The sequence below is a fragment of the Mustelus asterias genome, unplaced genomic scaffold, assembly GCF_964213995.1.
Source record: "Mustelus asterias unplaced genomic scaffold, sMusAst1.hap1.1 HAP1_SCAFFOLD_3041, whole genome shotgun sequence".
Lineage (NCBI taxonomy): Eukaryota > Metazoa > Chordata > Chondrichthyes > Carcharhiniformes > Triakidae > Mustelus > Mustelus asterias.
The window spans coordinates 21,828-36,283 of record NW_027592986.1 but is presented as its reverse complement, the minus strand read 5'-3'; the positions used below and the strand labels follow the sequence as shown (position 1 = coordinate 36,283).

The 14,456-nt window shown below is 52.1% G+C and overlaps 1 long non-coding RNA gene across 1 annotated transcript in view; it reads left to right on the top strand.

Moving 5' to 3' along the window:
* Window positions 1–324: 324 nt before the first annotated feature.
* The window catches only part of LOC144490227 (uncharacterized), a gene marked incomplete at both ends in the record, with an annotated part of 35,409 nt that continues 21,277 nt past the window's right edge, over window positions 325–14,456 (top strand). The window contains one exon of the long non-coding RNA XR_013497186.1: window positions 325–512. This is a non-coding gene — a long non-coding RNA (uncharacterized LOC144490227). The remainder of the gene's footprint in view (window positions 513–14,456) is intronic.

Here is a 14,456-nt window from a genome sequence, read left to right as displayed (position 1 = left end):
CCGCACATCTTTCAGACTGTGGGAGGAAACCGGAGCACCCGGAGGAAACCCACGCAGACACGAGGAGAATGTGCAAACTCCACACAGACAGTGACCCGAGCCGGGAATCGAACCCGGGACCCTGGAGCTGTGAAGCAGCAGTGCTAACCCACTGTGCTACCGTGCCCGCCCTTGATGGAATGGCAGGGGCAGACTTGCTGGGATCCGCCTCGAACGTGACTCCCGGCAGTTTGTGTTGTTATTGCTGGTGTGTTGTTTTTATTTGCGTGGCGTGTGTTGACTCTTCTGCTTTTTCTCCCCCCCCCCCCCCCTCCAACCCCTCAGTTTTCTGAGCCTCGGTCCACGCCTGTCTCGCCGGCCCCCTTGACGCAGGACGGCAGCCCCTCGAGAAAGAGCCGGACCTCGGAGCCCAGCATCGCCGGCGGTGGCTCCCTTCGCTTTGCCTCGCCGATGCAGACCCTGGCCAAGTCCATGTTCTCGGTCGGAACGCAGCCAGACGGCGATGATGACAGGTACGGCTTCTGTCTGTCCGTGTTGTGGGGGGGGGTGGGGGGGGGGGTTGGTTATGAGGCATGCGGCTCCCAGTGTTGGAAAGCGATCGACAACCTCGTCCTCTGGCGGCGCGGTGACTGTCAAAGGCCGCGTGGCCTCGGGTTCCAATAACCGCGGCGTGAAGGATGTTTCACAGGATAACATCGCTGCCTCACAGCGCCAGGGACCCGGGTTCGATTCAGTTCTCCTTGTTGAACGGCAGAGCAGGCTCCAGGCGCCGCCGCCTCCTCCTAGTTCTCATATCGGAGCAGAATTAGGCCATTCAGCCCATCTCCGCTATTGCTGATCAGTGTCTCAAACCCATTCGCCCGCCTTTTTCCCCCCTCCGTAACCTTTGATCCCCTTACCAATCAAGAACCTATCTATCTCTGTCTTAAAAGACACTCAATGGCCCAACCTCCCCAGCCCTCTGTGGCAATGAATATGGGCGGCACAGTGGGTCAGCACTGCTGCCTCACAGCGTCAGGGACCCGGGTTCGATTCCCGGCTTGGGGTCACTGTCTGTGTGGAGTCTGCACGTTCTCCCCCCGTGTCTGCGTGGGTTTCCTCCGGGTGCTCCGGTTTCCTCCCACAGTCCGATTGCTGGTTGGTTGCATTGGCCATGCGAAATTCTCTCTGTTACTCGAACAGGCGCCGGAGTGTGGGGCGACGAGGGGATTTTCACAGTAACTTCACTGCAGTGTTAATGTAAACTTGTGACTAATAAACTTTATTTTTATTTATACTTTAACTACCAACTCAAGTTAGCTTCAAGAGAATCCTGAACTGGGACTCCTTTGCGCTTTCGATTTCTGAATTCTCCCCCCCCATTCAGAACATAAAACAGGCTTACATTAACACTGCAATGAAGTTACTGTGAAAATCCCCCTAGTCACCCCACACTCCGGTGCCTGTTCGGGTAACACTGAGGGAGAATTTTAGCACGGCCAATGCACCCTAACCAGCACGTCTTTCAGACTGTGGGAGGAAACCGGAGCACCCGGAGGAAACCCACGCAGACACGGGGAGAACGTGCAGACTCCACACAGACAGTGACCCGAGCCAGGAATTGAACCCGGGTCCCTGGCGCTGTGAGGCAGCAGTGCTATCCACTGTGCCACCGTGCCTTGTGTCCAGCTGGAACTACACCCCACTCACATGGCTGCATTTACATCCACAGCTAAGCCACGTTTTTGCAGAGTATCTGTTTGTAATAGTTTGATAGCAACTTACCTTGAAAGTACCCAACACCAGAGCTAATCTGTAAAGGTTCTGTGCATGTCGGGTGAGGGGGATGGTGATGTGTTGGGGCCTATCGACTGAGAATTTGTACTTTTAAAACAAATAATGATTCCTTCTCAATGATTAACTCAGGATTTCTTGAAGCCACTGAAGAGCAGAGAGACTTTGATTTGATTTATTATTGTCACATGTACTGGGATACAGTGAAAAGTATTGTTTCTTGCGCGCTGTACAGACAAAGCATACCGTTCATAGAGTACATAGGGGAGAAGGATTTGATTTGATTTATTATTGTCACATGTATTGGGATACAGTGAAAAGTATTGTTTCTTGCGCGCTATACAGACAAAGCATACCGTTCATAGAAAAGGAAAGGAGAGAGTGCCGAATGTAGTGTTACAGTCATAGCTAGGGTGTAGAGAAAGATCAACTTAATGCGAGGTAGGTCCATTCAAAAGTCTGACAGCAGCAGGGAAGAAGCTGTTCTTGAGTCGGTTGGTGCGTGACCTCAGACTTCTGTATCTTTTTCCCGACGGAAGAAGGTGGAAGAGAGAATGTCCGGGGTGTGGGGGGTCCTTGATTCTGCTGGCTGCTTTTCCCCGAGGCAGCGGGAAGTGTAGACAGAGTCAATGGATGGGAGGCTGGTTTGCGTGATGGATTGGGCTACATTCACAACCTTACGTAGTTTCTTGCGGTCTTGGGCAGAGCAGGAGCCCAGACCAAGCTGTGATACAACCCAGAAAGAATGCTTTCTATGGTGCATCTGTAAAAGTTGGTGAGAGTCGGAGCTGACATGCCAAATTTCCTTCGCCTTCTGAGAAAGTAGAGGCATTGGTGGACTTTCTTAACTATAGTGTCGGCATGGAGGGACCAAGACAGGCTGTTGGTGATCTGGACACCTAAAAACTTGAAGCTCTCGACCCTTTCTACTTCGTCCCCGTTGATGTAGACAGGGGCATGTTCTCCTTTACGCTTCCTGAAGTCGATGACAATCTCCTTCATTTTGTTGACATTGAGGGAGAGATTATTGTTGCCGCACCAGTTCACCAGATTCTCTATCTCATTCCTGTACTTAGTCTTGTCATTGTTTGAGATCCGACCCACTACGGTGGTGTCAATAGCAAACTTGAAAATCGAATTGGAGGGGAATTTGACCTTCCAATCATTGGTGTATAAGGAATATCGTTGGCGGGGCTGAGAACATAGCCTTGTGGGGCACAGCTGTTGAGGATGATCGTGGAGGCGGTGTTGTTGCCTCTCCTTACTGATTGCGGCCTGTGAGGTGGGAAGTGGCAAAGTGGTATTGTCACTGGGCTAGTAATGCAGACGTCCCAGGCTCACTCTGTGGGAGACACGGGTTCAAATCCCACCATGGCAGCTGGAATTATAAAGCGAGTCGCCGTAACGGTGACCGTGAAAACATCATGGATTGTTGTAATCCGGTCCACGAATACCCCCTTCAGGGAAGGAAATCTGCCCACCTTCCCCGGTCTAACCTATAATCTGGGACGGCACAGTGGGTTAGCACTGCTGCCTCACAGCACCAGGGACCCGGGTTCGATTCTCGGCTTGGGTCACTGTCTGTGTGGAGTTAGCACACTCTCCCTGTGGGTTTCCTCCGGGTGCTCCGGTTTCCGCCCACAGTACAAAGATGTGCGGGTTAGGTGGATTGGCCATGCTAAATTGCCCCTTCGTGTCCAAAGATGTGCAGGTTCGGTGGATTGGCCATGCTAAATTGCCCCTTAGTGTCCAAAGATGTGAAGGTTCGGTGGATTGGCCATGCTAAATTGTCCCTTTGTGTCCAAAGATGTGAAGGTTCGGTGGATTGGCCATGCTAAATTGTCCCTTAGTGTCCAAAGATGTGCGGGTTAGGTGGATTGGCCATGCTAAATTGTCCCTTAGTGTCCAAAGATGTGAAGGTTCGGTGGATTGGCCATGCTAAATTGTCCCTTAGTGTCCAAAGATGTGCAGGTTAGGGGGATTGGCCATGCTAAATTGTCCCTTAGTGTCCAAAGATGTGCAGGTTAGGTGGATTGGCCATGCTAAATTGCTCCTTAGTGTCCAAAGATGTGCGGGTTAAGTGGATTGGCCATGCTAAATTGCTCCTTAGTGTCCAAAGATGTGCGGGTTAAGTGGATTGGCCATGCTAAATTGCCCCTTAGTGTCCAAAGATGTGCGGGTTAAGTGGATTGGCCATGCTAAATTGCCCCTTAGTGTCCAAAGATGTGCGGGTTAAGTGGATTGGCCATGCTAAATTGCTCCTTAGTGTCCAAAGATGTGCGGGTTAAGTCGATTGGCCATGCTAAATTGCCCCTTAGTGTGCAAAGATGTGCGGGTTAGGTGGATTGGCCATGCTAAATTGCCCCTTAGTGTGCAAAGATGTGTCGGTTAGGTGGATTAGTGGGGTAAATACATGGGGTTGCAGGAATAGGGCCTGGATGGGTTGCTCTGGCAGAGAGCTGGTGCAGACTTGATGGGCCGAATGGTCTCTGTCTGCCCTGCAGGGATTTTCTCTGACTCCAGAGTCGCAGCAACGCGGTTGACTCTTAACTGAAATGGACCGAGCGAGACACTCGGTTCAAGGAGACACCTAGGGATGGGCAACAGATCCTGGGCCCAGCCAGCGACGCCCACCTCCCCAAGAGGGGCAGTCACTGGCACCTGACCCGGCACAGCAAGATCCCATAAACTGCAGAGAGGCCAAGGAAGGGGGCCCAGTCGGTTTCAGCTGGTTGAGGGAAGAAGGGGTAAAGATTGGTCGCCGGACTCCGAGGAGGAACTCAATCAAGGTCGGCAGCAAGCGCGAGACTCCACGGTGCCAATTAAACCCGTGATCTCTTGATACAGAGGTGAGCAAGTTGGCAAAGAGCCAGGGTGGATGCCTTTGTGCAGCGTTCGGAAGGGGGAGGGCTGGGGAGAGACACACACACACTAGCTTGGCACAGCCCTGAGGTTATCTGGAGCTGGCGGTGTCTCGGTGCCTCTGGCTTCTCGCGAGGGCAGGCCCCGTCCGCCTGGGTTGCGTGCCCGAGATAGCGAGTTAGCTTGTGACCAGAACGCCTGACGTCTGTTTGCTCTTGCAGTGGCGTCACGTCATCGCGCGGTAGCGGCGTGCCGGCCCGGTTTCACAGCACCCGAGACGGCGGTTTTCGGATACGAAATGAGCGCGCGCATTTGCATAGCGCCACTAACGCGGCAAAACGCTCCGAGATGCAGCACGGCAGCAATTAACACACAACACTCGACAGCCAGCCCCGTGAGGGGGGGAGCTTGTAAGACGGCTGACACAAAGCCCGCTGTAAAATATAGTGGTCGGTTTTTTCAGCCAGAGAGCTTGAGGGAAAGAGTCCCAGAGTTTGGGTTCCAGACAGCTGAAGGCACGGCTGGAGGAGGATACAAAGATCAGGAGGAGGTGCGTGCACGCGAGTGACCCTTAGAGTTCAGAGAGATCTGTACATCTTTGGACACTAAGGGACAATTTAGCATGGCCAATCCACCTAACCTACACATCTTTGGACACGAAGGGGCAATTTAGCTTGGCCAATCCACCTAACCTACACATCTTTGGACACGAAGGGGCAATTTAGCATGGCCAATCCACCCAACCTACACATCTTTGGACACTAAGGGACAATTTAGCATGGCCAATCCACCTAACCTACACATCTTTGGACACGAAGGGGCAATTTAGCATGGCCAATCCACCTAACCTGCACATCTTTGGACATGAAGGGGCAATTTAGCATGGCCAAATCCCCCTAACCTGCACATCTTTGGACACTAAGGGACAATTTAGCACGGCCAATCCACCCAACCCGCACATCTTTGGACACTAAGGGGCAATTTAGCATGGCCAATCCACCTAACCTGCACATCTTTGGACACTAAGGGGCAATTTAGCACGGCCAATCCACCTAACCTGCACACCTTTGGAAACTAAGGGACAATTTAGCATGGCCAATCCACCTAACCCGCACATCTTTGGACACTAAGGGACAATTTAGCACGGCCAATCCACCTAACCTGCACACCTTTGGAAACTAAGGGACAATTTAGCATGGCCAATCCACCCTAACCTGCACATCTTTGGACACTAAGGGACAATTTAGCATGGCCAATCCACCTAGCCTGCACATTTTTGGACACTAAGGGACAATTTAGCATGGTCAATCCACCTAACCTGCCCATCTTTGGAGACTAAGGGACAATTTAGCACGGACAATCCACCTAACCTGCACATCTTTGGACAGCAAGGGACAATTTAGCACGGCCAATCCCCCTAACCCGCACATCTTTGGACACTAAGGGGCAATTTACCATGGCCAATCCACCCTAACCTGCACATCTTTGGACACTAAGGGACAATTTAGCATGGCCAATCCACCCTAACCTGCACATCTTTGGACACTAAGGGACAATTTAGCATGGCCAATCCACCTAGCCTGCACATTTTTGGACACTAAGGGGCAATTTAGCATGGCCAATCCACCTAACCTGCACATCTTTCGGACTGTGGGAGGAAACCTACGCAGACACGGGGTGAGAATGTGCAGACTCCACACAGACGGTGACCCACGCCGGGATTGAACCCGGGTCCCTGGCGCTGTGAGGCAGCAGTGCTAACCCACTGTGCCGGGTCCCTGGCGCTGTGAGGCAGCAGTGCTAACCCACTGTGCCATGCCCTGCTGTGACCGAGGAGGTAGATTTGAGGAGAGCCAGTTGGCCGGCCCCGCTTCTTTCCTGGCTGTTAGCGGCTCCCCCCACCCCCAGTGAGGAGCGTGCTGTCAGTGATGTGTTCCTTCCTGGGATCACAGTGGTGGTGGGGGTTGAGAGTGGGAGAAGGTTACGAAGGTGCAATGCTTGGCAGAAGGGTGGCAGAGGCAACCGCGTTACCCTCCCTGGGAAGCCACGGGACCTGCAGAGAGATTATATATTTTTTTGTTAACAGTGCCTGGGAGGTGTAGCTGTCCCGAGCTTGCCAGGACTTTGTGTACTCTTGCAGTCTTGTGATCGTGAGCTCATTATGTTCCGAGTCAGGAACTGGGCCCCAGGCACTCGACCTTCTCTCGAGGATTAGCCGGTTAAAACCTTCCTGCAGTGGCAGAGTTTGCCAGCCGGGATTTCATTTGTCCCTGCCTCCCTCTCTCTCTCTGGCATTGACTGTCTGGGTAGGGTTTAGGGTAGAGAATGTGGCCTACTACAGGGATGGAGCGGCAGGCCTGAGCTCCTTACTCCGCCTTTCGCTTCTCCCAGCACCGCAGCAGAACATCGGGGAGTCTTTGTCAACTTGGATTGGGTCACCCCTGAGGCTGCGTTCCTCCCCGACCTTTCCACTTGTACACTGACAGTAAGTGTGAGCTGGATCCAGCTCACTGGATTCGGACTGGACCTAGGGTTGTGGTGGTGTGTGTGTGTGTGTGTAGGGGGGGTTGTCACACAGATCTCCAGCATGGAAACAGGCCCTTCAGCCCAACCAGTCCGCGCCCACCAGGTTTCCTAGTCCCATGTGCCTAAACCTTTTCCTATCCGTGTACCTGTCCTTGTGCCTAAACCTTTTCCTATCCGTGTACCTGTCCAAATATCTCTTAAATATTGTCATTGTACCCGCCTCTACCACCTCCTCTGACACCTCATTCCACACACGCTCCACCCTCTGTGTGAAAAAGTTGCCTCTCAGGTCCCTTTCTCCTCCCACCTTAAACCTACGCCGACTGGTTTTGGACTTCCCCCCCCCATACCCTGGGGGAAAAGACCTCGGCTACTCACCTCACCTCATGATTTTATAAACCTCCAAAAGGTCACCCCCTCATCCCCCTCCGTTTCAGGGGGAAAGAAACAATCCAGTCTCTCCTTATAATGCAAAACTTCCAGTGGCACAGTGTGGTTAGCACTGCTGCCTCACGGCGCCAGGGACCCGGGTTCGATTCCCGGCCTTGGGGTCACTGTCTGTGCGGAGTCTGCACGTTCTCCCCGTGTCTGCGTGGGTTTCCTCCGGTTGCTCCGGTTTCCTCCCACAGTCTGAAAGACCGTGCTGGTTAGGGTGCATTGGCCGTGCTAAATTCTCCCTCAGTGTTACCCGAACAGGCGCCGGAGTGTGGCGACTGGGGGGATTTTCACAGTAACTTCATTGCAGTGTTAATGTAAGCCTTACTTGTGACTGATAAATAAACTTAAACTTTAAACCGGTTAAGCCGTCGGTGGGGGGGGAGGAAGGGTATGACTCCTGAATTGAGGTGGCGGGGGGGTCGGGTGTGGAGAGAGGGTTGGTGAGGTGATTGTGACCCAGTCTTGGTCTACACCCTAGCTATGACTGTAACACTACATTCTGCACTCTCTACTTTCCTTCTCTATGAACGGTATGCTTTGTCTGTATAGCGAGCAAGAAACAATACTTTTCACTGTATCCCGATACATGTGACAATAATAAATCAAATCCTTCTCCCCTATGTACTCTATGAATGGTATGCTTTGTCTGTATAGCGCGCAAGAAACAATACTTTTCACTGTATCCCAATACATGTGACAAATCAAATGAAAAGCCACGGGCCAAACTCCTCGTCACTGAGCTGCCTTCACTCCTGCGTCAGTCGATAACCTCCGCTTTTTGCCGCTGGATTTTCCAGGCTGCTTCTGGTGCCAGACACCAAGTGATTTATCAATGAGTGAGTGAAGCCCAGTTCATTGGATGGGCGGGGGGAGTGATGGGGTGGTGGAGGCGGTTATATCACCATTCTGACTAATCCACAGAATCCTTCAGCACAGAAAGAGGCCACTCGGCCCTTTGAGTCTGCACTGACAACAGTCCCACCCAGGCCCTATCCCCATAACCCCATGCATTTACCCTACCTGGTCCTCCTGACACTAAGGGGCAATTTAGCATGGCCAATCCACCGAACCCGCACATCTTGGGACACTAAGGGGCAATTTAGCATGGCCAATCCACCTAACCTGCACATCTTTGGACACTAAGGGGCAATTTAGCACGGCCAATCCACCTAACCTGCACATCTTTGGACACTAAGGGGCAATTTAGCACGGCCAATCCACCTAACCTACACATCTTTCGGACTGAGAGGGGAAACCGGAGCACCTGGAGGAAACCCACGCAGACAAGGGGAGAACGTGCAGACTCCACACAGACAGTGACCCCAAGCCGGGAGTTGAACCTGGGTCCCTGGTGCTGTGAGGCAGCAGTGCTAACCCACTGTGCCAGCCCCATCACCTTCCCATGTTCATGCGCAGCGGTGGGGGCGCAGGGACCCTGAGGTCATTGTTTTTATTTTATATAATCCACCACCCCGAACACCCCGTCTGTGGGTAACCAACCCCTTGCCAACCATGCAGCAAAGCTGGCGTGTTAACTGCTTTTAAAACTCCTGGGCCGAATCTCCGTCACCAAGACGGACGGATCGAAGGAGCCAGGGCCTCAGCTTTGCAGCCACAGGAAGCACTTCACAACTCTCACTTCCCTCTGTCCGATTTTCAACTGTGAGCAAGGGCCAGCTGCCCCTGGGTGGAGGGTGGGGGAGGGAGTGAGAGTGCGTGCGGTGCTTGGGGGGGGGAAAAACCCAAAATGTGGAATTCCTGCTCTCTCGGTGCGTCCCCGGGATCTTTGATACCTCCTGAGAAAGATCCATATCTCTCACGTTAGTCTCTCACTTTGTGTCTCAATTAGTCTCGCATTAATGTCCCTCACAGCGCTTAGTGCCTCATCTTACAGGTGCGAGGTGATGCATTTTTGGTAGATCCAATTCAGGTGGGAGCTATAAAATAAATGGCAGAACCATCAGGAGCGCAGACACACAGAGAGATCTGGGAGCACAGGTCCACAGATCCTTAAAAGCGGCAGCACAGGTGGCAAAGGCGGTGAAGAAAGCATGTGGCATAAGAACATAACATAAGAACTAGGAGCAGGAGTAGGCCATCTAGCCCCTCGAGCCTGCCCCGCCATTCAATAAGATCATGGCTGATCTGAAGTGGATCAGTTCCACTTACCCTCCTGATCCCCATAACCCCTAATTCCCTTACCGATCAGGATTCCATCTATCCGTGATTTAAACATATCCAACGAGGTAGCCTCCACCGCTTCAGTGGGCAGAGAATTCCAGAGATTCACCACCCTCTGAGAGAAGAAGTTCCTCCTCAACTCTGTCCTAAACTGACCCCCCTTTATTTTGAGGCTGTGCCCTCTAGTTCTAGTTTCCTTTCTAAGTGGAAAGAATCTCTCCACCTCTACCCTATCCAGCCCCTTCATTATCTTATAGGCCTCTATAAGATCCCCCCTCAGCCTTCTAAATTCCAACGAGTACAAACCCAATCTGCTCAGTCTCTCCTCATAATCAACACCCCTCATCTCCGGTATCAACCTGGTGAACCTTCTCTGCACTCCCTCCAAGGCCAATATATCCTTCCGCAAATAAGGGGACCAATACTGCACACAGTATTCCAGCTGCGGCCTCACCAATGCCCTGTACAGATGCAGCAAGACATCTCTGCTTTTATATTCTATCCCCCTTGCGATATAGGCCAACACCCCATTTGCCTTCTTGATCACCTGTTATAGAACATATAGAACATAGAAAGCCACAGCACAAACAGGCCCTTCGGCCCACAAGTTGCGCTGATCACATCCCCACCTCTAGGCCTATCTATAGCCCTCTATCCCATTAAATCCCATGTACTCATCCAGAAGTCTCTTAAAAGACCCCAACGAGTTTGCCTCCACCACCACCGACGTCAGCCGATTCCACTCACCCACCACCCTCTGAGTGAAAAACTTACCCCTGACATCTCCTCTGTACCTACCCCCCAGCACCCTAAACCTGTGTCCTCTCGTAGCAACCATTTCAGCCCTTGGAAATAGCCTCTGAGAGTCTACCCTATCCAGACCTCTCAACATCCCTGGGGCACTTGTTGCACCTGCAGACTGGGTTTTTGCGTCTCTTGCCTTCATCGGCCGGGGCATTGCGTATACAAGTTGGCAAATTATGTTACAGGTGTATAAAATATTGATTAGGCCACATTTGGAATACTGCGTCCAATTCTGGTCGCCACACTGCCAGAAGGACAAAGAACAAAGAACAGTACAGCACAGGAAACAGGCCCTTCGGCCCTCCAAGCCTGTGCCGCTCCATGGTCCAACTAGACCAATCGTTTGTATCTCTCCATTCCCAGGCTGCTCATGTGACTATCCAGGTAAGTCTTAAACGATGTCAGCGTGCCTGCCTCCACCACCCTACTTGGCAGCGCATTCCAGGCCCCCACCACCCTCTGTGTAAAAAACATCCCTCTGATATCTGAGTTATACTTCGCCCCTCTCACCTTGAGCCCGTGACCCCTCGTGATCGTCACCTCCGACCTGGGAAAAAGCTCCCCACTGTTCACCCTATCTATCCCCTTCATAATCTTGTACACCTCTATTAGATCTCCCCTCATTCTCCGTCTTTCCAGGGAGAACAACCCCAGTTTACCCAATCTCTCCTCATAGCTAAGACCCTCCATACCAGGCAACATCCTGGTAAACCTTCTCTGCACTCTCTCTAACGCCTCCACGTCCTTCTGGTAGTGCGGCGACCAGAACTGGACGCAGTACTCCAAATGTGGCCTAACCAGCGTTCTATGCAGCTGCATCATCAGACTCCAGCTTTTATACTCTATACCCCATCCTATAAAGGCAAGTATACCATATGCCTTCTTCACCACCTTCTCCACCTGTGTTGCCACCTTCAAGGATTTGTGGACTTGCACACTCTATACCCCATTTGTTCATATGCCTATCAAGATAAGTCTTGATATCTGCCTCAACCAGCTCACTTGGCAGTGCACTCCAGGCCCCATCGGTCAGAACATTGAATACAGGAATTGGGACGTCTTGTTGAAGTTGTACAAGACATTGGTACGGCCACACTTGGAATACTGTGCACTGGTCACCCTATTATAGAAAGGATATTATTAAACTAGAAAGAGTGCGGAAAAGATTTACTAGGATGCTACCGGGACTTGATGGATTGAGTTATAAGGAGAGGCTGGATAGACTGGGACTTTTTTCTCTGGAGTGTAGGAGGCTGATCTTATAGAGGTTAATCATAGAATCATAGAATTAATCATAGAAACCCTACAGTGCAGAAGGAGGCCATTCGGCCCATCGAGTCTGCACCGCCCACAATCCCACCCAGGCCCGAACCCCACATATTTACCCACTAATCCCTCTAACCTACGCATTTTAGGATTCTAAGGGGCAATTTTTAACCTGGCCAATCAACCTAACCCGCACATCTTTGGACTGTGGGAGGAAACCGGAGCACCCGGAGGAAACCCACGCAGACACGAGGAGAAAGTGCAAACTCCACACAGACAGTGACCCGAGCCAGGAATCGAACCCGGGACCCTGGAGCTGTGAAGCAGCAGTGCTAACCACTGTGCTACCGTGCCGCCCCAATATAAAATAATGAGGGGCATAGATCAGCTCGATAGTCAATATCTTTTCCCAAAGGTAGGGGAGTCTAAAACTAGAGGGCGTAGGTTTAAGGTGAGAGGGGAGAGGTACAAAAGGGTCCTGAGGGGCAATTTTTTCAGAGGGTGGTGAGTGTAAAAAGTGTTTAGACAGTGACATGGGTACGATGGGTATAGAGGGATATGGGCCAAATGCGGGCAATTGGAACTAGCTTATGGGTTAAAGGGGCGGCATGGGCAAGTTGGGCCGAAGGGCCTGTTTCCATGCTGTAAACCTCTGTGACTCTGTACCAAATCGCCATCTTTCTTCATTGCAGTAGCTCATTGAATCCTTTCCAGAAGGATTAACGTCTCATCCTGGGGAGAGTGTCGTTGACATAAAATTCCCAAAGCGCAAAGTGGCCCATGAGAAAACATTCCAAAGCCCAGGCATTTCCATTTGGTGATCAGTTGGCTGCAGAAGTGTCTTCAGGCACATAGCCAATTGGGCCAGGGCCAGCCAGAGCCATACTGGAGCGGGCGAGTCAGGAGGGATTTCGAGTCCGTGAGTCCTTGCGTGGCACGGTGGCACAGTGGGTCAGCGCTGCTGCCTCACAGCGCCGGGGACCCGGGTTCGATTCCTGGCTGCCTGGGCGGAGTTTGCACGTTCTCCCCGTGTCTGCGTGGGTTTCCTCCGGGTGCTCCAGTTTCCTCCCACAGTCCAAAAGATGTGTGGGTTAGGTGGATTGGCCGTGCTAATTTGCCCCTTAGTGTCCAAAGATGTGCAGGTTAGGTGGATTGGCCATGCTAAATTGCCCCTTAGTGTCCAAAGATGTGCAGGTTAGGTGGATTGGCCATGCTAAATTGCCCCTTAGTGTCCAAAGATGTGCGGGTTAGGTGGATTGGCCATGCTAAATTGCCCCTTAGTGTCCAAAGATGTGCAGGTTAGGTGGATTGGCCATGCTAATTTGCCCCTTAGTGTCCAAAGATGTGCAGGTTAGGTGGATTGGCCATGCTAAATTGTCCCTTAGTGTCCAAAGATGTGCAGGTTAGGGGGATTGGCCATGCTAAATTGCCCCTTAGTGTCCAAAGATGTGCGGGTTAGGTGGATTGGCCATGCTAAATTGCCCCTTAGTGTCCAAAGATGTGCAGGTTAGGTGGATTGGCCGTGCTAAATTGTCCCTTGGTGTCCAAAAGATGTGCAGGTGGGTGGCACGGTGGCCCAGTGGTTTGCACTGCTGCCTCACAGCACCAGGGACCCGGGTTCGATTCCCGGCTTGGGGTCACTGTCTGTGTGGAGTTTGCACGTTCTCCCCGTGTCTGCGTGTGTTTCCTCCGGGTGCTCCGGTCTCCTCCCACAGTCCGAAAGACGTGCTGGTTAGGGTGCATCGGCCGCGCTAAATTCCCCCTCCGTATAACCTGAAGTGCGGCGACTGGGGGATTTTCACAGTCACTTCGTTGCCGTGTGAATGCCTAACTTGTGACGCAAATAAATAAACTTAAAAACTGACTTGGAACAGTCACCTAGTGCCACGTTTTTTTACTGCCTGTGTGTGTGTGACCCTCCTCGGGAAATCTCACCTCTCCTGTCATTGACCCGAGCTTGTGTGGAAACTGGCTTCCCCGCCATCCACTCGAAAGGGCAAAGAACAGAGCGGTTCACGTTGGACCATGCGTGCGAGTGCAAACCGCCCTCTCCTGTTGGGGTGCGCTGGGGGAGTGCGTGAGATGTTCGAGGGAGCGCAAACGATCGCATTAGGTAAGGTCAGCAGGCTAACGTGACGTGCGAGTTAGAGCGGGGCAGACACGGGCTTATGGAGTATAAATACTGACGTGGATCTTCTGGGGGGAACTGGGCTGTCTCTCTGCAGTACGTTTGAACTTTCTTTATTAGTGTCACAAGCCTACTTATATTAACACTGCCATGAAGCGACACGGTGGTTAGCGCCGCTGCCTCACAGCGCCAGGGACCCGGGTTCGATTCCCTGCTCGGGTCACTGTCTGTGCGGAGTCTGCACGTTCTCCCCGTGTCTACGTGGGTTTCCTCCGGGTGCTCCGGTTTCCCCCCACAGTCTGAAAGACGTGCTAGTTCGGGTGCATTGGCCGTGCTAAATTCTCCCTCAGTGTTACCCGAACAAGCCCCGGAGTGTGGGGCGACTAAGGGATTTTCACAGTAACTTCGTTGCAGTGTTAATGTAAGCCGACTTGTGACACTAATAAATAAACTTAAACTTTACTTTAATATGTGTGTG